The sequence below is a fragment of the Lissotriton helveticus genome, chromosome 7, assembly GCF_964261635.1.
Source record: "Lissotriton helveticus chromosome 7, aLisHel1.1, whole genome shotgun sequence".
Taxonomy (NCBI): Eukaryota; Metazoa; Chordata; class Amphibia; order Caudata; family Salamandridae; genus Lissotriton; species Lissotriton helveticus.
The window spans coordinates 1,672,073,529-1,672,098,404 of record NC_136068.1 but is presented as its reverse complement, the minus strand read 5'-3'; the positions used below and the strand labels follow the sequence as shown (position 1 = coordinate 1,672,098,404).

Sequence of the window (24,876 nt, the reverse complement as noted above, 5' to 3'; positions counted from 1 at the left end):
CCATGAGTTGTGGTACACTGAGGTAGGAGAGTTTGAGAAGTAGGGGACCCCTATATAATAATTGTACACTTGCTATACATAGGGAGAGAAATTTACTTTGAAAAAGGTCTATAGCCAAGTGAAAAAAACTCAATGGAGGAAAAATTGTCTAAGAAAGACAATGATTAATGATCCTTTGTTTTTGCATAAGAATCCTGATCAAGAATACGTTTGAGTCATTTTCCTCTATAGCCCGGTTTAAGATTTGCAATAGACGGTCACCTGAGGAAGGCTGCCAAGCCGAAGCGTGCGTACTGTCCATCTACCGCATTGCTTCCATCACCTGTCATGTCTAAAAGCTATATGTCTGTTTGTTACATGTTTTTGAATGAATCTTTGTATATGAATTGAAAATTATTTCAAACTAAGGAAAGAAAAGAGAAAAGGTGATAAAAAAGGTTATATATTTTGAACAATAAAAGGACAGAATTGGTCCATCAACTGGGTAGTTAGTCTTTGTCCTGTGGGCGTTTGATTATATATTTAATCATTGTCTTTCTTAGACAATTTTTCCTCCATTGAGTTTTTTTCACTTGGCTATAGACCTTTTTCAAAGTACACTGAGGTAGGAGCACAGGCTGTGAAACTATACACAAAATATTGTATTATAAAGGGTCCATGTGTTGTGCTGCACTAAGATTGGGGCATCAGAAGCATTTAGCGTCTGCGCAGCCAGCGATGATGTGTGGTGCGGGCTAGCCACAGTGAGAACAATGCCTGTTGCCTACTGGACTTCATCATCTCCAATCACGTCTTGATGTGAATTGTGAGCCCTGCTAACCAAAAGTGTAGATAAAAGGCAGAAGTCAGCACAGACATCAAGGAATGCTCTTAGTCACTTTCCTCTTGACAAAATTCGAGGATATATAGTACAATTCTCTCTGCAATAAATACATGAATAATAAATAAATGATGTCTCAATTTAAATTGTGAGCTCTGGTGACCGCAGTGTAGGTGTACAGTTAACAGTGTCCAGTCGGGATTGAATGAAATGTCAGAAGTCTGGAGGATCTCATAAAAGTTTGAAACAAAATATTACAGACTGGCATGCAACTGTAATCTATATTGCGCATTCAATTGGAAACTGTAGTGTGCATCCAACAGGTTAATATGCAAATATATTGTGATCATGCTTAGGTCAAAATCGAATATAAGCATAGTGAAGGTCAACGTCTCAAATGGCACCCTGGTATCAGCTTTTCACGAAAAACAATAAGTTAAAAAACAACCAAGCAAAACCTGTGTGCAGTGCTTTATGCTGAATAGGGCACACACACCCCCTGGATGCATGGCAGTCATCTAGGGACGACCAAAATGTGGTAGGTTATGTGACATATCACAAACCCAGCAGCCCTTGACGGTCCATTCCGCTCGCAATCACTCGAGTTTGGCAGAGATTAGTAAAAAGGTTTCTAAAGATAACAATACCATTGAGTATTTAGAAATATGTCTGGTCACTGTGGTAGGTAATACACGGGCATGGTTTCTTTGATTCTGTATACGAGTAAGATTTTGGAGTAGTTACGCCAATAGAATTAATACTACAAATCACAGAAGTATTAGCGCGGTTAGATTCATTTCCGGAGGTCTGCGGTTCAAAGCGCCTTCTGTTGTGGGATTATTCGGTAGCGTGAGGAGATACAATAGCTCTGAAGTAACTAAAAGGTGAGCATAGATTTGATTTGCCGCTTAACAACAAAACCGGCACAGCAAAAGACATGAGGTTTGCAATAAGACCCGCCCTATGATTTGTGCCCCACAGAATCGAAGAAACATTGCGGAGTAGACGGTCATTTAATCCTTTTGGGACACATGCGTTTCACTGGCTAAAGGTATGTCGAGTATATGCAATCTCCCCTTGAAGGCAGCTGTGAAATGCGCTTAAAACGAGGGCCATAGTCTTATGGGGATGCCGTTTTTCCCCACAGAGTCAGTTTACACACGTGCCCAAAGAAAAGCAGACTATCAGAAATAGCGTATCACCACCATTCTGAATTGCAGAAGGTATGTTTGGTTTCCATGAAGAGCAGGACCACGCCATAAATAGAGTATTTGTTCGTTTTTTTAAATTGAACTTTATTATTCACAGACAATCATGAAGATTAGATCTACCATTCCAACCTGAGAGAGAGACGCATGATCATTGAAAATATAGCTCAAATGAAAAGTGTTGACGACATTGGCAGGTATGTGCTAAAGTGCCAGAAAGGGGCATGGGGAGTAGTAAGAAAAAGGTTTTGGTCTAATAAGTTACAGTTTGTTTCATTTATATTATAGATGTGTCCAATGTGTTGAAAGTAAGATGCCCTTATGAGAGCCCATACAGAACCTGTGAGGCTTGAAACGCGTCGGCAACTGCTATTAAATTAGCAGAAAGTGGATAATGGATCAAAAAGAAATAGAATTGATTCAGGATTAAGTTTAAATCAAAATTATCAGAACGCTTAATGATATCCAAATTAAGCCATCGCTTGATTATATGAGGCACATTGGTTTGTTTTGATGCAGTCATGTTCATGTAAAGTTTTGTGCAAAATACTGTGTATGTCTAAAAAATCAGTATCATGTAAATTGTTATGTATGTAAATATGTATATGGTTTTTATGTGTTCCATATAAAGTATATAAAGTCCTTCCAAAAGAAAGAGTTGTTAAAAATAGGGTGAATAAATAACCCAATCACCCAAAGAATATAGTGTGGTTGTTGTTAAAGCATCATACAAGTAATTAGGATACCAGGTTTTTCTTCTTTTTGGCACATATAAGGCCCTACCTGGGTCCTGTCTACTGAGCCTACCCCCCTTGTTGTAATCAGTTAATAAGTCCACGTGGCATTGACTTGTGTTGCACTGAGTTAGTGGTACCTTTGGCGCTCAGCGTGTGCGCACCCTGTGATGATGCGTGACCTGAGAGGGACGCACTGGGAGCAATGTGTCTTGCGTACTGGACTGCGTCATCTGCAATCGCCACTCCATCTGAATTGTGAGGCCTGCTGTCCACCACGTAGATCGAAGGCAATAGTCTGTACAGACATAAGTCTGCAGTGCTGTGCCGCTGGGTTTGTAGCGGGCCTATGTCGAGGAGGCCCGCTGTCATGGTAGCAGTCACGTGGCAGCGTGAGGGCCGCCACTCTGGCAGACGCGTTGGCCTTCACACAAGTGAACCACACCCAGAGGCCCCGGCATATATTTTCACACTTCTACGCTGGAGTGGCATACGATGGACCAGCCCACTGCGCTTCCGCTTACATGGGGTGACAACACAGCTCCATGACCGAGATCTTCCCCACTGCCTGAGGTAACATGGTTGTGTCTATTGTCCACAACACTACAAGCACCAGCAGTATATGTACACACGGAGAGGTTTGTGCTCTACAGAGTGAGGTCTGTCCAGCACATCACCGCTACACTTGGTATTGATGTTTGACGTGCATCCTTCACACATGCTTGGTTGCCACATCTGCCAACATTCAAGTATTGTGTGGCTGAGGGACCATGCCATTTTTGGAATTTCCGCTGTCCTGTTCTGCGCTGGTTCAGTGGTAGTAGAGAGGGGGTGGTCCGGGGTGGACGTCCTGAGGCTGGTGGCCGTGGGTGTTGTGGCATTCATGGGTGTCGGAGCAGCATGATCAGTAACTTTATGACATGTGTTGTTCTTCAGATGTGATTCTGAGCTGGGCTTCCTTTCACACTGTAGGTAGTCGTCCTGGTTTACACCAGTAAAAGGCAGATGTTCAGTTCAAATCTTTTATTCGATTAGCCATTTTGTTAATCATAAAAAGTACATCATATTTAAACATTTCCTCATAAAATCACAGTTGTTATTAATACATTAATACAGTATAAATTTTAAAAAACGAAAAAATAAAATAAAGGAAAATACACTTTTAGTCCATTTACAAAGTTAGTACAGATGTTCATAAATTCAACTGAGGTTCATTTCTAAAGCTTTTCGAATAGTTATACATGATTTCAAAAACAGGGCTAAATTCTTTGCCACATATTGTGATTCGAGCTGCTGTAAAGCTAAAAACGCCGGGCGACAGGTCCTCAACCCCATTTGACGCAGCAGTGGTAAAACCCAGCGCCTGCGTGTTTCAGCATAGTAATGGCAAAACAGTACTACATGCATGGTTGATTGGGGGGAGACCTTGTCACATGGACATTTATCCAATTCATGTGACCAGTTTAGCGTTTTTGGGAAAGTAACCAATCGGAAAAACAGATTAAAACGCAACCTGGTTAGTAGGTATTTTTCGTGATTGGATATATGATATGATAGATAGGGCTGTGTTCCTGGAGACACCTGAGCCATCAAGATATGAGCGTTGGATTGCTTGGATATTTCACCAGACATACGGAGTTCCCTTAAATGATTGAGACAATGTTGTTTCAGAGTTTTTCTGCTCATCTCGGTGATAGTTGAGGGCTCGATGGCATACTGTATAAGGTCAAGGTCTTTCAAGAAGTTGACCACATACGCCAACCATGGGATGTTTTTCCAGGACGTCATCTCAAGACATTCTAAAATCAGGGCACGTGTAAGATGGCACTGGGGCTTTGTCCAAATACGATGCCATAGGAGCATTGGTTGACATTTGATGTAGTCTATTAAGTAGTCTATCCCAAGCTCAATATGACAACCGTATGTGGGGGCGCTCCGTGGGAGGGCCAGCAGGTATTTGACAAAGCCACTTTGGATTTTTTGCAGTTCAGCCGTGTTTACGTAGCCCCATACACCGGCTCCGTATGTGGCGATGCTCAGGCATTTTGCTTGGTGGATTTGGAGCAATACAGGGGGAGTTGGTTTACCCATTTTACTGGAAAATGAGACGAGGGCAGAAGTTGCTCGTTGGTAAAGCAATTTCCTGGTTACCATCGCCCTTTTCCATGTTAACTGGTCGTCTATTAGGATACCCAAATAAGGGTATTCCCTTACGCGATTCCTACTGCTAACGCGGCTTATTGCCTGTTCTTAGATCGCTGCTCGTTGAAAATACAGGGGTTTGGTGTTTTGTGTAATTTTTGCACGGGGACGCCTACTCTGCCACTTATTGCTGGAAAACTGGGGATATCAGCTGTTTTCACTAGGTTCAAAATGGAACGATAATTTAAAATTACTGAAAAAACCATAGGTTTAATGAAGATTATAATTAGAAATTGGCATTTCAAAAACCTTTGAAATTCTGTAGCAAGTCCTGACTAGCGAGGTCAATTTCCATTCCCTCACCTCCAATTCGTATAACTCCCTTGAGCTCTGCATGGAAAGCCATTGTAAAGCTACAGACAGTCTTGTGTCAATGTCGTAGAATTTAACCCAGCTTTTTATAAATAGGGGGAGGCAATACTCAAGATTATACATAAGAGGCAATAAGGAATATTTCTCCAAGTCAGGTGTCAATCAAAGGGAGTGTCAATCTTCTTCCAGTGTTGAAGAATACATGCTTTGCGATTAGCAGTGCTGAAGGGTACCATCGGCCTGAATGTGGGACATGTTCTGAATAAAGAGAGAAATTGTGAAGGAAAACATTTGCACATCACAGGCTACGAGATTTCCTTGCATGTGCAAAACTCTACCCATTCCTCCTTCCATTATGTCTCCAATGAAATCCAACACGAGTACACAATATCTCTGTTCACTGCCTTTCATCTCCAACACAACAAGAGGGATCAGCAGGGATCCCCATGTTGTATAATCTGTCTGTGGACCAGTGCCATGTATGTAATATCTTGAAGTATGGTACAAGTCAAGCATTGCCTAAACATTCATTGTGATACTGGAGGAGGGTGGACCAGTCTTCTTTTCAAGGAAAGTTGTGTGGTCCTCACCTCCTTGAGACTAGCCTGTACTTGGACAGGAAAGGTTCACTTTATGAGAAGTCTGTATAGTCTGCATACCACTTCCTTGTATGATCCCCATCGTAATGGTAGGATTGTATGGGAGATGTTGGCGGAGTAAAGGATGAGCCTCTCAGTGTGCCACGTAAGCAGTAGAACAACTGATGGTATCTACAAGACTGTTGTGTTGGAAGTCTGCACTTATCATAGGCCATCTCAAACAACTGCAGTTCGCCATTCTCCAATAAGTGGCACACCAAATTCTTACCTAGCTCCCCTCCAAGTAACCCTAAATACAGCTGCCAGGATCATCACAGGAGCAAATAAATATGATCACATCTCTCCCTCCCTAAGAGAACCAAAATGGCCACCAATCGAAATGCGTGCCAACTTCAGAACTGCCTGTCTCACACACAACGCTCTTTACACTGGAAAACCAGCCTACTCAGCCTCCAAACTCAAAAAAGGCAGGACAAACGAGGATCCACAGGAGCACCATTACCCTTCGTCTCATTCCATTGAAAGCCCTCAAACAAAAAAACATGTCTTGCTTCTTCTCAGGAAATGCAACCAGAATATGGAACTCCATACCAGTGAACAACAGGACCAACCCCTCCTTCATAAACTTCAAAAGACAGTTCAGAGACCTCTTCCTCAAAAGAGCACACCCGAAGTGAGAGATGACACACAATGTGTCTGAACCCCTTTAACAAAGGAATACTGTTAAGTGCAGAACCTAGACTCCTCAACAAGAACACTTTCCTTTGCCTGTTCCCCTTCCCTTTCAGTCTCGCTCCCATGACCGCCAAAACAAGATTCGTCACAAGACAATGCTGTCTATCGTAACACTGTATAAATATTTGCTTCACAATGTATGTTGTAAAGCGCTCTGATACCTCTGGGTCTAGCTAGCGCTATTTAACACTATTAAATAAATAAAAATTGGGGAGTATCCCCTTACAAATAGATTCCATTTACATTGGTCCCATGGCACCTATCCATACCCTGCCATTACCCCACAAAGGTGCCACTATATAGAGTCCCCCATCGACCCCCAGTAAATTGTGGGCTTTACCCCACACATTTGAAGGTGGGGTAGGCTTTGATCAGCTGGTGTTTACCCTTCATACACAGCAAAACTAAGCATCCTGTCTTTTATCATCAGATAGTTTTCAATAGGCACCCATCTCAGTCTTTTTCAACCGATGAGTCAAAGAGGGGTTTGAAGCGCACAAGTTGAAGCAACAGCCAATAAAGTTTAGTTTTGGGTAGTCTGAGACAACCACAATCTTCAATAGCATGGAGTTTGTACAGGTTCAATATGGACTTCCTCCATCCCACAATGAAATAGGGAGCATACTGGTCTGCATTGGCTCTAAAGGAATGTAGGCATTCCTCTAAAACAAGAGGACCCTGAACCATGCTGTATTGGCGTCTTTTTACTCATGGAGGCCTAGCCCATGACCCCCTCCCCTCCAAATGAGAACAAGAGAATACGGGAACATTACCTGATTGCCCTTTTAAAGTGATATGTGTCAACATAGAGTTTGTTAGTAAATGTATGCCAAGTCAAGGTTTAAGATACCCTATTGGCTATCAAAATGTTTTTGGGGCTGAACCTTTGTTGGGGAAGGCATGCTCGCTGGCTTCAGTCACTTAAATCCAGCTTTGGGCAATGTCAATGCAGGCAGTGCCAATGAGTGGGATGCCCCAGTTGGAAAAGTGCTCTTTAACGCCTACACAAATGTGGACAAATTAAACTCTGCATCTAAATCTGAATTGAAATGTTGGAGGTAGCTGTAAAAAGTCCTTGGTTGGTAGTCAGTGTAGAGGGATTTTCACAGAATAGCATGGGAAGCTGAACCCTGCACTTTAGAGCTATCTGCAGAAAAAAGCTTGGGCAGGAAATAAGCTGCAGTAAATTAGGAAAGGAGCACATTGACCTTAACCCCTTACATGCGTCGGACGGCCGGCGGCCGTCCGACGTCACAGTGGGCGTGTGCGGAGGACGGCCGGGGGCCGTCCGAACCACGCCCATGCCATAAATCACCCGCACCGCGGCAAAATTTTCGCCGCGGTCAAGGGGTTAATGAAACTCCTTTTTGGATCTCCTGCTGGACTGCTAAGATTAGATTATTGCATGAGCTGCACCACACCCTCTGTGGAACTGTCACTAATATATTTTTGCCTTTAGAAAATAGAATTCAAATAATAACATTTAAAAATATAATTCACCATTTAGTCCATTTGTTTAAAAAACAAAACTGTTCTTTCACCTGGTCAGCCTGGAAGAGGTAGCCGACTCGCTTGCATAATATTTCATGATGAGTTTTGTTTTCACACACAGCTCAGAATAGTGGGCAAGACACCAGGCAAAATAATTAGAGGAAACAATCCTCATATTATGTTTTAATATCAGGGTCAATGTCTTTTGAAAGTACCTTGAACTTAGTGTATGTTTCGATTGAGCACAAATAAAGATTATTTAAAATCAAAATGCAGAAAATTACAATTATATGCATGGTGTACCCAAAGTCTTTTGCCTTTACTGTTTTTGCTTATGGTGCCCCCTTTTGACATGATGAAATTCCCATACCTCTAATTGGCATATACAACTTACCTATAAGCCCCTAGTAAATGGTAAATGGTGGCCTGTAAGTTAAATGTCATTAGTGGACACCAGCACCCATTGTGCCACCTACTACACTGACAGTTCTAACACGACTGTAGGCCTACCATTGTAGCCTGGCACTTGCATTTTTCAACTGCAAATATTGCCAGTCAAAATAACCCCTTTTGACCAGTTTGAACCTTAATTTTAAGTATTAGTAAGTCACCCCTAAGCAGGTGTATGATATTCAAAAGTAGGTCATTGAAAAAGTTGATGTTAAACATGTACTTGCAGTGAAAAATAACAAAGAGTGATTTTTGCTGTACCAAGGCTGGCTGTTCAATAGCATTTAATAATGGGTTACATTATGACATTAAATAATGCAAATTTTAGTTAGCAAACAGCAAGACGTATAATTCTAACTTTAAATTGAATTGTTGATAACTGTAATGAAAAATTAGCTCTCAGAAAGTTACCTTTTGTTTCACTAAAACCTCAGGGGTCCCATTTGTATGAGCATAAACTACACCCTTGATAAGGTGTGTAAACTGCTCAAAGAACAGGATAAAGGCCTGGAGGAAGTATTTACGCTCCTCTGGCAAAATGACTACATGAGCTGTGCTCAGGAACTTGATTAACTACACAGGGGCCAACCCTGTCATGGGTAAATGCTAGCCGTCTTCTGTTTTCTCTCAGTCAGGCATGCACCAATCCGAATTGGACATGAGATGCCCCCAGATCCTGTTTGGTGTGACCATAGAGAAAGGTTGCTCATTTTCTTAGTCACAACTCTGGGATTGATACACAGCTCTGTGCAAGCAATGATTTAACCATCTTGAATTTAGGCAGTGAGGGAGCATAATTTCAGTGCCACACACATCCCATTGGTCTGCAATGCTTAAATATAAATACTGCCTTTGCAATCTTTGAAAGGCAGTTGCAGCAAAAGCCATTGTAATAGGAAAACCACACCAAACAATGTGTTCCTCAGTTAGCCTTGTGGATAACTTAAAGTTAACTGCATTCAGATCTAAAATAATTCATATGCTGGGAAAATCACTAGTTTTGAAGTTCTGTTGATTCAAAGAAAGTTTTGTTCATTAAATGGGGTGTGCCAAACAAATTAGGTCTGATCGTTTTATATCAAACATTTATTTAAGATACGTTCAAATGGATTTTCAAAATACAGTGACTGAAGTAGGTGTTTCATTAGGTCAAAGTGCTTAAAGTCAAGGAAAACAACACCGTTGATACCTCTGTCCAGTGTTGATCCAAACAGTTTTTTAATTTCTTTACACCCATCCACTGTGTCCACAAATCCTCCATCCTTAACCCATCCAACCAATCTATCTTTAACCCTCACCTGGACCCAGCGTGCATGAATCCTAACCCTCCAGTCTCATATCCATGGAAGTGGTGCTAAGGGGGCATAGATAGCCAAAAGACAAAAGAAAAGATGTATGAAACTGATCTGAGAACCCGGAGAAACAGGAAGAGACTGGAACCAACCTGTTCGCCTATCCACTTGAGGTGCTTAGCAGGTCCGATTGACTTTGAGGCTTCCCCTGCTATGTTCTTCTCCACAGCAGCAAATCCATTGCAGTGGTGCTTTGACAAAGGGGAATCAGGCCTCGTGGAAATGTATTTAGCTACAGGCCATGATTCATCCAGCTTTTTTTTACTTCCATTTTAGAGATCGAACATAGAAATATTCACTGCATCTTCGACCCAAGGCTAGCCGATGACTACGCCTGCAACCTTAACGACTGAACTTTACTTTCCCAGAAAAAGTTTCTCAGAAATGTTTTCAAGTCTGAAGGTATGCGCTGACAGGGTACAATCCACTTATTGTTCAGAACTGCGCTCCATCGTGGTCAGCCAATTTCTTTGACTTTGACCCAGTCTTGTGTAGCTAGATGTCCACCTTTGGTTCTTTAAACTTTTAGAAATGTTTAAAAAATCATAACTCCGTTTTTTATGATTGGATTTTTGTTGTTTTGTTGCCAAATAATTTATTCAAATGTATTACATTTTCTAATTGGTTTGGGATTTTTCTTGTGTTGTGTTTCACTCCATTAGTGGTAAGATAAGCCTAACTGTTTTATGTGCCACATTCGTTTGACTGTTATTTATGCCAGGGTTAAGCACATGATAATTTAGTGACTAATTGTGGTTCAACCGGTGCCACATGCCAGTCAACCAACTACCCAATTTCTCACAAATATATTTGTCTGGGGACTGTTTATTGTAGAGGAAATATAAAGTGTTGCAAAAGTGGGTTGGGTTGCCCCCGAAAACTTCACCCTATTGGTTAGGGGTAGGGTCAGACGTCACCCACTCCCACAGGCTGGTGCCAGGCATATATCTGGCATCCATAGAACCGTCCACAGAATACTATTAGACCTGTTGAAGATAAGAAGATGACTGCACCTGTGATCTGAGACCTCAGAAGGGACAAAAATACTGGACCTGCCCTGCCTCTTGTACCAGACAAAGAAGTGAACTTCAAATGTCATAAGGCTGATCTCCTGTTGAGCTAATAGGGCTCAGCATGCTACCAATAAGTGGGTTCTGGGCTCCAGCTGCAAAAAGGCATTTTTCTAAAAAGGTCTAGTTAGAAACGGGGTTTCTGGTTTTCAAAGGTATGCACCCAGCCAAGCAGGAACCACAATCCTATTCGGGGGTAAGACAATACACCCTAAATTATCCTTGCTTGACCCTAGAAAAGTCAGGCTTAATTCAAGAGGCAATGTGTAAAGCATTTTTGCAACTCTTCCTACAATAACACAATAAAAACATCACACCAGGTTAGAAAAATTGATTATGATTTTATAAATAAGACCACAACAACAAATCGCCATCAAGTAGAAGTTGAGGTATGAATTTTTAAAGACTAACTACAATTAGAAGCAAGAGGCACCTAAAGAGTTGATGGGTTGCGCTGTACCTAACCAAAGTCAAGAATTAAGGCAGAACACAATGGAGGGTTGGCCAGATACAGCAACCATGCAGGGCCATCTAAGCAAAATCACCTTAACCTGGGTCACAACAGCAAGATGCATCACAGATTTCCACATAGTTGAGGTGTTGCACTGAGTTTCTACACACAACTGTGGGGATGCGTTGCTTCCCTGAGTAGAATGTTGCTTGCAAATGTGATATGTCAGATATGTTACACTTTCAGGTGTAAGTGTCAGCTTTTCCTGCCCATCTTGCTCAGGATGGTCATTTGCATCCAGCGGACAACTCAGGCACACCTACCATTCCTTTCTGTGTGGCTGTCTGAAGGGAATGCAGTGAATGCAGGAAGCCAGCTACCACCCACCCCAGATGTGTATTCCAGAGACAGACAGAAGGCACCAAAGTAAGTAAAGTAAGTAAATATGAAATTTGCTAGACTGGAATTTAAAGTTCAACTTCACCATAAGTTGTGATTTTAAATTGTCAGTTCAGTGACACTAAACTTGAAAAGTTTATCTCTTCACAATTGGGAATTACACATAAAATATGTAATCCCAATATTATCCTGTTGGAGAGATAGGTCTTGCAGTTGTAAAACATTAAAAAGGAGGTTTTTCACTTCTAGGACATGTAAAATCCAAATGTCCCTGAAGGGCATGATCACAGACTTGCCTGTGCCCATGATTGTCAGAACAGTGGTTCCTGTGGATTATTAGAATCATATATAGATAATAAGGTGCATGCACAATCGCAATGGAAGAGTTAAAATGATTTCAGAGGGCGAAGACATCACATACACCTATGGTTTTAGTTTGATAGAATCATATTTTATATTTTACAAACAAAGTTCCATATGCAATGAAAAAGAAAAATGTGCATAGTGTCCCCACACTAATATACATAGCACATCAACCCTAATTATGCCTTCCTGCAGACATTTTTGGTGCAAATCACAACTGTATTAACATGATGACGTAATTAATTATGAAGTACTAATCCTTACAATAACAGCTCATCCTTTACTGTCTGTAAAAAGCAGACATTAATCTCTACAAGTTATAGAAATTGTGAATTATATCTTTGCGCAATATTAAAATTCACTACATACAATTTTATTAGCGGAAACACACGCATCAGACATGTTATGAAAACAAACTAAGTGGATAAACTTCGACTTGAAAATGTCCTTCCATATGCCCTTTTTGTTACAATTCCGCCACATGGTTGCTGGTTGCTACATTGGATACTCATCACTTTTTCAACCACTTATGCATCTGTTTTTTACATAAACTCTCAAAGGACAATGGGCGGGGCTTGGTACTTGGCAAGATGGCTGCACTGTAGTGGTGCTCTGCCTGCCGCCGAATGAAATCGTGCATTAATCCAGTCCCCACTAGGCCATCCGTTGACAAAATAAGTGGGATTCTAATCAGCGTCTTACAGCCTTTAATTAGAGGCATTTTGCAACCAGTAAGACGGCCGAGAGGAGTTCGAACATTGAGGAGGCGTCCCGGCCTAGAGAGCATGGCGGAGATGTGAATCAATGTGGCCTGCTTGGATGGGCTCTCCACCTTCCTTGGGGTTCGCTGCTGCTGATATTTGGTGGGTAGGAGCGCAGCGGAGGCCGCTGGTGAAAAGAAGACTTTCCGGCGGATTTGAGGTGGAGCCCCGCGGCTGAGTGCGATGAGGTGGAAGGTGTGCAGGAGAACTGAGACGGGGGCCGGGGTGCTGCGGCCACTTGAGCGCCCAGACCCGGACTGGAGAACGAGCCGCGCTGAGGCTGTTGCGCTGGGCCTTGGACCGGAGCTGCGCATCTGAGGTACGGCATACGGCTGGCTTTGAACTTGCTCCTACCCTCCTGTTGGGTGGCATCAGGGCCCACGCAGAAAGAGCCCGGCGCTCTTACTGACCGCCTCTGCCTTCATACCTAGGACGCGGCAAGCACAATTGAAGATTCGTTGTGAGGTGGCGAGACGAGCCATTGTCCATTGCTGTGGTGTAGCACTGGTGGCGGGAGCTTGGGGCAGACTGTTTTACCGCAAGCAGCTGCTTTGACATTGCTGAAGGCGCTGCGGTGGGGCTGGCGCAGTGTGGTGTGGAGTGCCTCCTGTGAGGAAGAGCTGTGGGATCAGCAGGAGGCCTGCTGAGAGAAAGCACAAGACATTGGTAAGAGGCGCGCTTCCTTTTTGGTGCCCCTGAGGCCTGCTTACACTACTGGTGTCCCTGCTGGATGGGCTGTTTTCCCTGAGAGGGGCAGAGGAGTTTTTTACTTGCATCTGTGGCCCCACTATTTTATTGCAAAACCAATGACCCTGGACTGGTGTTGCACGGGGCTGGTGACCTGTATCTGCGCAGAGGGCTCCGATAAAGTGCGTCTGGATATAGCTGGGCAACCATCGTGCGGGATATTGACTGCTGCATCATCACATTGTGCGCCTGGCTCTGTTGGCATGGGAAAAGGTGCCGCTGTACATTGGGACGTGGAGGAGTGGCATCTGGGAAGGTGTGTGAGCGCCCTATAGTCAGCACATTCTCGCATTTATTTTGATCTACGATGGCAAATACCTATTTGAGCCGGAGGGCTCCATGGGTAAACTGGAAAAGAACCAACCACGCCTCAATTTTGAATTGCGAAAAAGCGGCAAATGTTCCCAAAATGGGGCCTCTGATTCTGAACTAGAGGCGACACCGCAGGGCTCCACAACATTGGAAAAGTCGCTGGCTGCCATACAGGCCAGTCTTCAGGCCATTGATGGTAAGATTGAAGTCCTTAATGGCAGGATGGACCACTTTTCGGCGAAGCTTGATAAGCAAGCTGCGAGAGTCGGAGAAGCAGAGCAGCGCATTACAGATGCAGAAGACGGGTTGCAACAAGTGGCGGCGAAGACGATGGATATATCGAAAATACTGGCTGTGATACAAGCCAAAAAAAGGACATAGAAGCGCCCTGAAGGTGTAACAACATTAGCGTTTTTGGCCTTCCTGAGTCGACAAATGTGGGACCTCTGGAAGAGTACATGGAGGCAATGTTCCGGGACATATGCGGCACAGGGTAGCAGTCTCCTTTATTCATAGTTGAGCGAGCCCATCACTCCTTGGCGGCTCGGCCACCACCTGGCGCTACTCCGAGACCTATAATTGTAAGACTACTTAATTTTAGGGATCGGGATACTATCCTGCAAGTAACTAGACAAAAGGGCAAGATAACCTACCAAAATAATACACTGTTGTTCTACCCTGATTTTATGGCAACAGTCCAGGCGGCCAGAAAGGAGTTCCAAAATGTCAAAAAGGCTTTGATCAAGGGACATAGTCCATATGCCATGTTCTATCCTGTGCGGCTGCACATTGGCGAGGTGGATAGTGGCAAAATATTCACAACACCCAAGCAGGCGATGGAACATATCAAGACTCTGTAGAGGCGGCATAAGTCACTGGAACACATGTCAAACATTGATGATTGAGTAGTAAGAGGGGCTGGAATGCACACCTATAATTAGTGGGATGACAGGGAAATAGTAATGAGCAAATGTTCAATGACTATGTCAGGGTTCTCCACATGCTATTGGAACTGGGGCACCTGAATCCGCTGGCTATATAATAATACTACGGCTAGGGAACTTAATTGGTGGAGTGTTTGACTATGCATAGCCCCATGGGTGGGGTGGGAGTGGCCTCCTCAGGTCATGTTTCATGTGAACCATTTTTTAAAAATGTTCTTTCTAGCTGTGAGGAAGATGGGATGGACTTGTGGTGGGGTGGGTTGACACGTTGGCAGCCCCCTCCCTATTAGACCTGGGAGTGGACTTTGCCACTACGTCCTTGATGGGTATTCCCCACCAGATACGTGTTCTTATTTGCTTATTGTTGGGATGGGTGCTGTTTAGGGGACAGGTCTTTGGCACTGTTGGGCTGCTAAAGTGGGAGGGGGAGGCTGGGGTTGTTCTTATTTTTTTTCTGTTCACAGGCACTGTATTTGGTGGTGTGATGTTCTACTGTAATGGATTGAATTCATATATTGCTGTATTAAGATAGAAGGCTGTACCATCTGTCCTATCTCTCGCTATGAATGAAAGGAGAACTGTATCAATGCATAACTTGGAAAATCCGTGGGTTGAACACACCTAAAAAGCCGAGACAGTTTTTAGCTCAGCTGGATCGCCATGGGGTACAGATTGCTTTACTACAAGAGACTTATCTGAGCAAGTCCAATGAGGGAAATGGGCGACCTACAGGCTGGCCTCCTCCTTCTCCAACTACGCGAGGGGGGTCCTCATTTCAGCCTTTGCAGACATGTGTGGACATGGAAGGCAGGTGGGCCATGGTGCATGGCAAACATGGGATAGTGCGGGTCACGATAGTGAACATCTATGGACTTGTGATTGATGATATGGCGCCCTTCTTGAATCTTTTTAGTGTACTGCGCACCTGGCCGGAGGCTGAGGTCATCTGCGGGGATGACCTTAACACACAGCTTGATCCACTGGTGGATAAATCTAATTCTGCTGGGGCGTGCATGGTTAAAATGGAATAGTACATACAAGCTTAAATGTTGGAGGTGGGGTTGGTTGATGTTTGGAGGGCCCATAATGTGGATGCTAGTGAAGGTGCGCATACCAGCCTTTAATAGTTGGTCACAGTTAGATTACTGGCTCTTAAGTAGGGAAGCGAGTGGATGGGTGGAGAGGGTACAAACGCTCCCAAGAACCTTATCGGATCACAATCCGGTTGCTTTTGACATTGTGCTACCTGCTAAGCCACACCGACCTTTTACCTGGTGCTTTAGGGCAGACGCAATGTTAGATCCGTTATATGCTGACACTATTCGAACTGCTATTGGCCAATACTTTGACATGAATAAAGGATTAGTTGACAGTCAGGTGACCCTTTGGGAGGCCTTCAAAGTAACAAATAGGGGGGTATGTATTAGCACCTCAGCGGGAATTTTCAGGGACCTTAGAGGGCAGCTGAGTAAACTCGAGAAGCAGATAAAAGACCTAGAGACTTAATATGATAGAGCGCCTTTGGTTGCCACGCTGCAAGTATTCAGGAATATGTGGCGAAATATAACACAGTAGCAGCCGCAGAGGTGAAATATATGTCTCAAAGATACGTGGCTATGGCCTATGCCGAGGGTTGTAGGCCGGGTAAGGTGCTGGCTGCCAGACTGCGCGACAGAGCTGATAACCCCTGATTGATAAAATACTTGATGACTCTGATGTGGCGCACCATACGCACCATGCTTTTGTACAACAGTTTTGATCATTCTAAGAGGCAATATATACGTCTCGAGGGGGTATGCCGGAGTCGGCTATGGCCGAGTATTTGGAGGATACTGCGTGTGTGTGGTTGTCGGATATGCACAGGAAATATTTGAGTTTACCTATAGAGGAGGAGGATGTCAAAGAGGCCATTTTCTCCCTCCGGAATAACAAAGCGCCGGGTCCAGATGGTCTGACGGCAGAGTTTTATAAAGCGTTTTCAGATATTATTATAACGCATATATTGGAAATGTATGCGGAGGCCCACGAAACGGGATGTCTCCCTCCGTCCTTGCGACAAGCTTTGATAATAACTCTGTTGAAACAGGACAAACCCCCGTCCAGGTGTAATTCTTATCGCCTGTTGTCTTTGATCAATTTAGATCCAAAAATACTGGTGAAGATTATGGCCACTAAATTGCAGCCCTTGATGCCACTCCTCGTGCTCCCGGACCAATCCAGCTTTATCCCGGCGCGTTCTACCTCCCTCAATCTCCGTACGATATTTGCTATGTTCCATGTGCTCAACCCAGACCTGCCGGCTACAGAGGTTCTGTTGGACGCTGCTAAAGCATTTGATTCTATTGAATGGAAATACATGTTTTATATTCTAGAAAGGATGGGGATCCCCCCAGTTTTTATTCGATGGATTCAGGTCCTATCTAAGGACGCTTATGCGAGGGTGCCGGTGGGAGGGCTCACTGCGGAGCCAATTAACATAGCGCGTGGGACTTGTCAGGGTTTTCCTCTGTCCCCTTCCCTTTTTGCTATAGTGCTGGAACCAGAAGCTTGTAAGATTAGACAGTCTCACAGAGCAGCTACACTAAATTTTAATAATAGTTAGGCCGGTGGGAATTTCTCTCTACGCGGATGATATGGTCCTGTATGTCCATGAACCATAACATTTTCTATCCCCGATCATACGTGAATACATTAAGTTCGGTCTTTTTTCCGGCCTCCAGATAAATTCGGAAAAATCTGTGCTCATCCCCTTGACGACTGTTACATCCCGCCTCAGATGGAGTATCCATTAGTGTGGTCGGCAGACCCCGTCAAATATCTTGGGGTGTGGATACATCAGGACGCCGAGGTTGTAATTAAAGAGAATTACGGGCCTGCATTCTCCGCGCTGGTACAGCAGATTGATCGTTGGGCCCAATTGCCTGTATCGCTGGCTGATCGCATTGCGGTCATAAAGATGGTTATCCTTCCAAAATTTTTATACCGATTTTGTAACATTCCCAAAACATTGACGAAGCATTTTTTCACGATGGTCCAGACTCAATTGTTGCGGCTAGTGTGGGGGAATAAACAGCCGAGCATTAGCTGGGCAAAGTTGACATTAGCTTATGAGAAGGGGGGGTTTAACTCGCCTGACTTTTATGTGTATTATTTGTGCGGACAGGCTCAGTATGCTTATTTTTGGTTCCGATCTCACAACTTTATTCTGCATGTGGCGGTGGAGGAGGGGGATGCGTGTCCTATACGGTTGAAAAGTATTATCACTCATGAAAATAGGCATACACCCAAGTCGGAAGTCAACTCACTGGATACCACTATAAGGGCGTGGCAAGAGATTGGGAGGGGAGCTCGTAAACTTCATCTGTATGCTCCGGCCTTACCCATCAAGGGACATGCTGCTTTATCGGTGGCTGGATAAATAGGGTCTATTACAGCCCTTAGAGAGGCTGGTCTCTTACATATGGGCGATCTGTATTTAGAAGGTAAATATATCTCAGGGGATGACTTGAATTATATACAGAATCCCATGCCGCTCTTTCTCTTCACCTGTTACAGGCTTAGACGGGCAGTGAGGAATCATTACCCTTGTTTTCCTGATGAAGCAGAAATGTTGCAGGTGCTGCAGATGTTGCTCCCTCTAGAAAGAAACTGCTCAAAAGATTGTTTAGGTCAGTGCAGGAAGAATCAGTCAATGGGGCGAATGGTAGTAAGGATCGCTGGAATGCTGTGTTAGATCCCCCCGATCACTGACGAAATGTGGGGACAGATTTTTATTCTTTTGGGCAGACTGACATCCAATAGTAATTTGCGAATTATCCACCTAAAATGTATACATCAAGTCTATCATACCCCAGAGAAACTACACAAAATGGGATTGAGAGAATCGAGTTGCTGCAAGAGACGTGGTCAGGGAGGGGCTGTCTTTCTTCACCTGGCGTGGAACTGTAGGCTGGTCAAACAGTACTGGGAGGAGGTTGTCACCCGGATACATGCAGTGACGGGTCAGGTAATTAACCATGCGCCCTTGGAATGCTTATTGGGATATGTACCGGGATTAAAAGCTGCAATGGGGCAATTTTCGAGGGTGGCTCTGGTGTTTGCAAAACTGTGGATTCCGTTCACTTGGGACGGTCGACTGTCCCCAAAAATCAATCTGTAGATAAAGGACATGGTCTATTGCCGGGAACAGCTTGAACTGTATGCTGAAGAGCTCCCTGTGTCCTCCCGCCCCAAAGATATCTGGGCTCCCCTGCAGGAATTTTATTGGCCATTGATGAACAAACAGATGAGTAAGGTGTTACTTGGACCAGCGGTCTGCATATCAATGTGTGTGGTTAATGCATAGGTGGGATGAGGTGGGATCGAGCCTTAGGTGTTTATGTTATCCACTGATAATAAGAGTACCTGTGTTTTGCTTTTCTTTTGTCCCTGTAGAGGATAGAGGTATTTATTGTTATATTTACTGCACTGTGTTTTACGATTCATGAGTGATACATGTCAATGCACTGTGCTTTTTTCGAGAAATGTATGGTTTGTATTATGGAAAACACTTAATAAAAAAAAATAAAAAAAACTCTCAAAGGATAAGCATACATCATTTAAAATGCCCCCTTTTCTGTGATGCAGCCATTTTGTGCCACAGTGTAATCCTATCCTTTACCCTGCATTTACCTTTTCTTTACTTTTTGACCTTACAATCTCCGGTCTTTCTTTAGTTTCTACTTTTTCTACCGTAAAACGGATGACACAGTGGTGCAGCACTCAACTGTGATGCCTGCCGGTCATTCCATTTTTCAGCAGGAGATTTTGTATTTACAGGTAGAGGCAGCCCAGGCTCACTGTCATTTGGCCAACAGCAGACAGACTGATGCTGTTGTGCTGCCCGCGTAGTGTATCGTCACGCACTTTGAGGACTGCTTTTATTGAAGGTAAGAACATGATGATGCTGTGCACAAGTAGGGACTCTAGTAGCTTCACTCTCCCTGTTGCCTCACTAATCCGCCCATTCCTGTTAATTACAGGATTCGTCTTCATTGAAAAATAATTGCTTCTATAGATGGACTTCATACCATATGTAGGTAAGAACCTTTGGCTTTGCCCGCCATTGCTCCACCGCGCAAATCTGTTATTCAGTAAAACCAAGTGTAACTCTGTCCCCCCTTCTATTCTCAGGTACAGACCACCATATTGAACATTCATGATTCACAGGTCAGGGCAACACCACAGCTTGTGATTAACACTAACTCCAGGTGAAATCAGTCCCCAGAGGTACTCACTTTATAGAACCACACCTTAAGTCTGCAGGCCTAATTGTTTCCCATTATTCACATAGCTCCTCATCACCGTCTTCATACACGTCTCTGTGAATCATCAACACAGTAACAGTGCTCAGCTACCCATAAAGTGCCAGACTTCGATCTCACTTGGGGTAAGGTTTCCTGATTATGTATTATTGTTAGTACAGATAGCCCTTACAGCACATCTACCATCATGCCTGCCGTCCCTATACTTAATATTCTTCTCTTTTTTTTCTTCTCACATAATCAGTACCCAGCTGGGTGTCCTTGTGAGGATCTTGTTTTCCTTTTACTCCTTCACCCACTGTTGCCACGTACACCTCACATGGTTGCACATTCTACCCACCAGGTACTTTTTGATTTTATTGCTTTTTTCCAATTGGTCTCATTTGTGCAGGTACATGGGCCATATGCTTATTTTTTTCTTTTTCCTATTCCAAGATGTCCCTAAATCCATAGGTCTTGATGATACCAGATCACGTATAGGGTCGGAACGTCGTTGACAACAAAAGAAAGCAAACCAGTAACAGGGCGTATTATTGTATATAGCTGATGTATATTGTGTATTGAAATGCTAAATGGTCAGCTTTTTTGAATACCTTGGAAAACCTTGTAGAATACTGTTGAAATTATGTCACCAATATTTTAGATTCCTGTTTCTCACTGGGGACACTACGCACATTTTTATTTTTCATTGATTATAGAATTTTGTTTGTAAAATATAAAATATGATTGTATCAAACTAAAACCATAGGTGTATGTGTTTAATTCACCCTCTGACATTGTAACCCTTTTATTGCGATTGTGCACTCAACTATCTATATATGATTCTAATACTCCACAGGAATCACTGTTCCTGACAATAATTTACCCACCCAGGTTACTTAGTGAGTTGGGTTCCCTTGTCCTTTTTCTTGCCTGTGCCCACTAGGCATAAGTGGGACATCCTCTTGATATTCCTGCTCTTTGGTTATACAGAGGTATCCCAAAAGGGGGTTGGAAGTCCCTCTGAACTTCTGTATGTTCAACCTGTAAAGGGACCTTCAGTCTGGTTAGGGAGGGGTGGGAGCAAGCTCCCGAGAAACCTTCCCAGGATGTGGTTAGCTCCATACTAGCCCTCCAAAGCCAGGTGTCCACGTCTTGGAAGTAGAACCCTCTAAGACTGTTGAACTGGGCCTTATGCGGTTGTTGAAAGGAAGGATGATTCCAACTACTTGGTGGTCCTCAAGATCCCCAGACACCCATAAAGCTGTCTCCAATTCAACCATCTCAAACAACGGTTTAAGAGGCCTGAGTTCACTATTTTGTTGGTGACAGATGGCAGTGAGAAAGAGGAGACTAAACCTCTCCCTAACCTCCAAAGAGATGGATAGATCAGTGGAAGGTGTGGCTCTTCCCCTACCATGACCTTAGTACATCAGAGGAACTGTCTGCACTTCCTGGGAACATTTTCCTCTCTGGTTTTCCTTACTCATGGGATTACACATCTGTGTACCCATAATGTGGACACAGGACAAAGCCTTCCTGTCAGACACAAAATATACAGGCTGTCTGACAAAATGAAGGCCAGCATAAAGGAGGAAGCCTCCAGGATGTTGGACCCATTGGTAAATGAGCCCTCCAGTAGTCCCTGGTCGAGCCCTGTGGTGCTGGTAGAAAAGCCCACCCCAACGGGCACTACACCAGAACTCTGGTTCTGTGTGGATGAAAGAGTGCAAAACACAGGCACCAAAACTAATTTTCATCCCATTTCCAGGGCTGATGAGCTGATCGATCAGATAGGGACTGTTCCTTTCCTGAGTACCTTTGATCCAACTTCAGGGTACTAGCAGATTGTCCCAACTGAAGAAGTCCAGGAGAGGTCAGCCTTCTCCACTCCAGAAGGCTAATACCAAATAAAAGTGTTGCTCTTGGAATAAAGAATCCTCCTCCCAACATCCATAGGCTGGTGAACCGGGTTTTCACTGGCATGAAGGCCTTCAGTGCTGCTTACTTTAATTACACAGCTGTCTTTAGTAGCAACTGTGTTGTGTAGTCCCTATAAAACATGTATCGGATCTGCACATTTAGACAACACACTGTAGGATTGGTGTCAAAATGATTCTGGACACTCCCACCAGGTATGTTGTCCTATGTACCAGCTAGCTCACAGTGCTACTAGAAACTCCTCTTAGCAAGGATAGAATAGTTCTTGTCAAATATCGAACATGCAACCCTTATCCCTCAGTACTGTGGAAACAATGCAATACTTTTCGCTCAGTCACTCGTGCTTACTCTGTCTCAGAAAAATACACAGAATAAACAATATGGACGCCTTTCAATAAACATTTATTGAACATTCGTCATTCTAGCATAAAATAGGTGTACTGAAACAACCACTAGACAGACACAGATATAAATGATTAGAGGCACTAAGAAAGTAAACGGATGGTAGATTTCTACCATTTTGCTATAAATATAAATGCAGGCAAGTATATAAAATACATACCATAATGTGTATTTGTAAAGTGCACGTATGCCACTAAGGGTATCTTGGCGCTGAATAACAGATGTTGGTTGTTAACCAACTCAATGGTACTCATTTTATCAACCTCAGATGGATGAAAGGCTGAGTGGACCCGCCGGGATTTGAACCTGTGACCATGAGGTTGAAAGCAGGCCCCTGAAGTAGATGCATTAGTCCACTGAGCCACCAGACCCAACATGATAACAAAATGGGTACTCCTATGACGCAATTCTAAGTAGATGTACCTAAGTGCACCTAGCATGTGTGTAGGTGTTAGGCGAAAAATTCCCACTAGGATAAAGTCAAACTCATTACCTGTAGTGAGAGACTGTGGAACCCTATCTTGGTCTCGATCTAGACACCCTGCAAGGGATATTAGACCACTGTGAGATGGAGTATCTGCATGCAGGAGCCTCAGCATCTTGCATGAGTGTGTCGTCATGGAAGTCGTGATCTCCTCTGAATATCATCGCAAGATGTGCTGTTTACATACCCAAAGGTATCCCCAGGGGTTCTACCTTGCTGAGCCATTGTCGGACTTAGGATGACGTAAGGAGTGAACCTTGTACATATTTATCATGCAGGAGATGGTAGTCCTGCTAAGTTTTCAAGAATCCATGAATACTCATGCATAATGTATGAGGCTATTTTTCATGGGAATCCCCACGTTCTGTAAGCAGCACCATAAAGGAACAGTCCTAGCAGCCCGTTATGTGTGTAATGTATAGACAAATATAAATGAAAGGTTAGGATGTTACCCGGGCCTACATTGGGGTACCTATGTGGAATATAACAGCTGGAAGAGCAACCTTTTTCACCTGCTGGAAATGCTTCAGGCCCTGCAAACGCAATACTGACAATTAAGGTCCGTAGGTGCCAGATAGGTCAGTGGAGTATTTAGGATATCTGGTGGGTGGGGGTAGGTTGCGGCCTCTGCGGGCCAAGAAGGAAACTATTATGGCCCGGGACACCCCAAAAACTCAAACTGAGGTGGGAGCCTTCCGGGGCCTCACATGTTATTACAGGAGGTTTGTGTAGTAATGTGTTTATTCGTTATTTTTTTATCTTGTACGTAGTAGTGTTTCTCCTTTAAGAAGTAGTTACTGGTGACCCTGTTGTAACTTGAGTAGCTCCATGGTGATAGAATCCTGTGTAGTAGAGAGAGAGTCAGCGGCCCCTGACTCATACAACTAATCAATACTAAATCTCCCACCTTAACTTGTGTTTTCTTAACAGCTTTCATTTTGTCAAACCTCATTTTACGTTCAAGAACTTTGTCAGCCTCTCTTTTTCTCCATAACTCAAGAGAAGACATCACAATTTATCTTAGCCAACTTTTCATTGACCCAGAAAGGAGTAATGAAAGTATTGGGATGTCTGTTTTTAAGAAGAAGAAAAGGGGTACAACCGGTGGTAGCATGAGGTGTAATTCTATACATTTCAACAATTCTGTTTACACCCTCCTTCCAATCAACATTGTTTTGTTTTGATAGCGAAATGGATTCTCTAAGTACCTTGACAAACCTTTCCACTGCTTAATAGAGCATTTATCTAGAAATCAGAACAGTCAGGGGTGGAAATTTAGGGAAATATTGTATCACTTCTGCTTCCCAAATGGCCTTATGGAGACTTTCAAAATGCGCTATTGTATCATCACATTTTCTTTACCTTTCTTTGAATTTTTGTAGGAATTGTTTTGCTTCTTCTGGGTTTTTCAACAGGAAGTTCTGATACATGCCAAATGCCTCTAGAAACCCAATAAATTCTGCAAAGGAGATTGTTCTCTTCATCAAAATCTTCGTAATTCTGTAAAGAATAAAGGGGATACAGGTTTTGGATTCTGACTATCCGACAAACTCATTCTCCATTATGAGAACTGGTTCTCAATGCAAAGAATATAAAGCTATAAAGATATTATGGGAAATATATATATATTTTTTTATAACAATATTTTTATTTTTAAAGGTACAATATGGGCATAGCCCAACAAGTAACATGCATATAATGAAAAAGACATAGCGTACTTGATTTTAGAATTCAATAGCAACTTGGCGTCGAGAACATCAGGCCCGGTAATTAACAAACCACACTGAACCCAGCTAACTGTTCGTAATTGCATAAGC

The 24,876-nt window shown here is 43.3% G+C and overlaps 1 long non-coding RNA gene across 1 annotated transcript in view; it reads right to left on the bottom strand.

Annotated features, from left to right (window-relative positions):
- Window positions 1-24,555, bottom strand: part of LOC144767609 (uncharacterized) — a 524,019-nt gene extending 499,464 nt beyond the window's left edge. Inside the window, exon 1 of the long non-coding RNA XR_013598282.1 lies at window positions 24,422-24,555. This is a non-coding gene — a long non-coding RNA (uncharacterized LOC144767609). The remainder of the gene's footprint in view (window positions 1-24,421) is intronic.
- Between the last annotated feature and the right edge of the window lie 321 nt (window positions 24,556-24,876).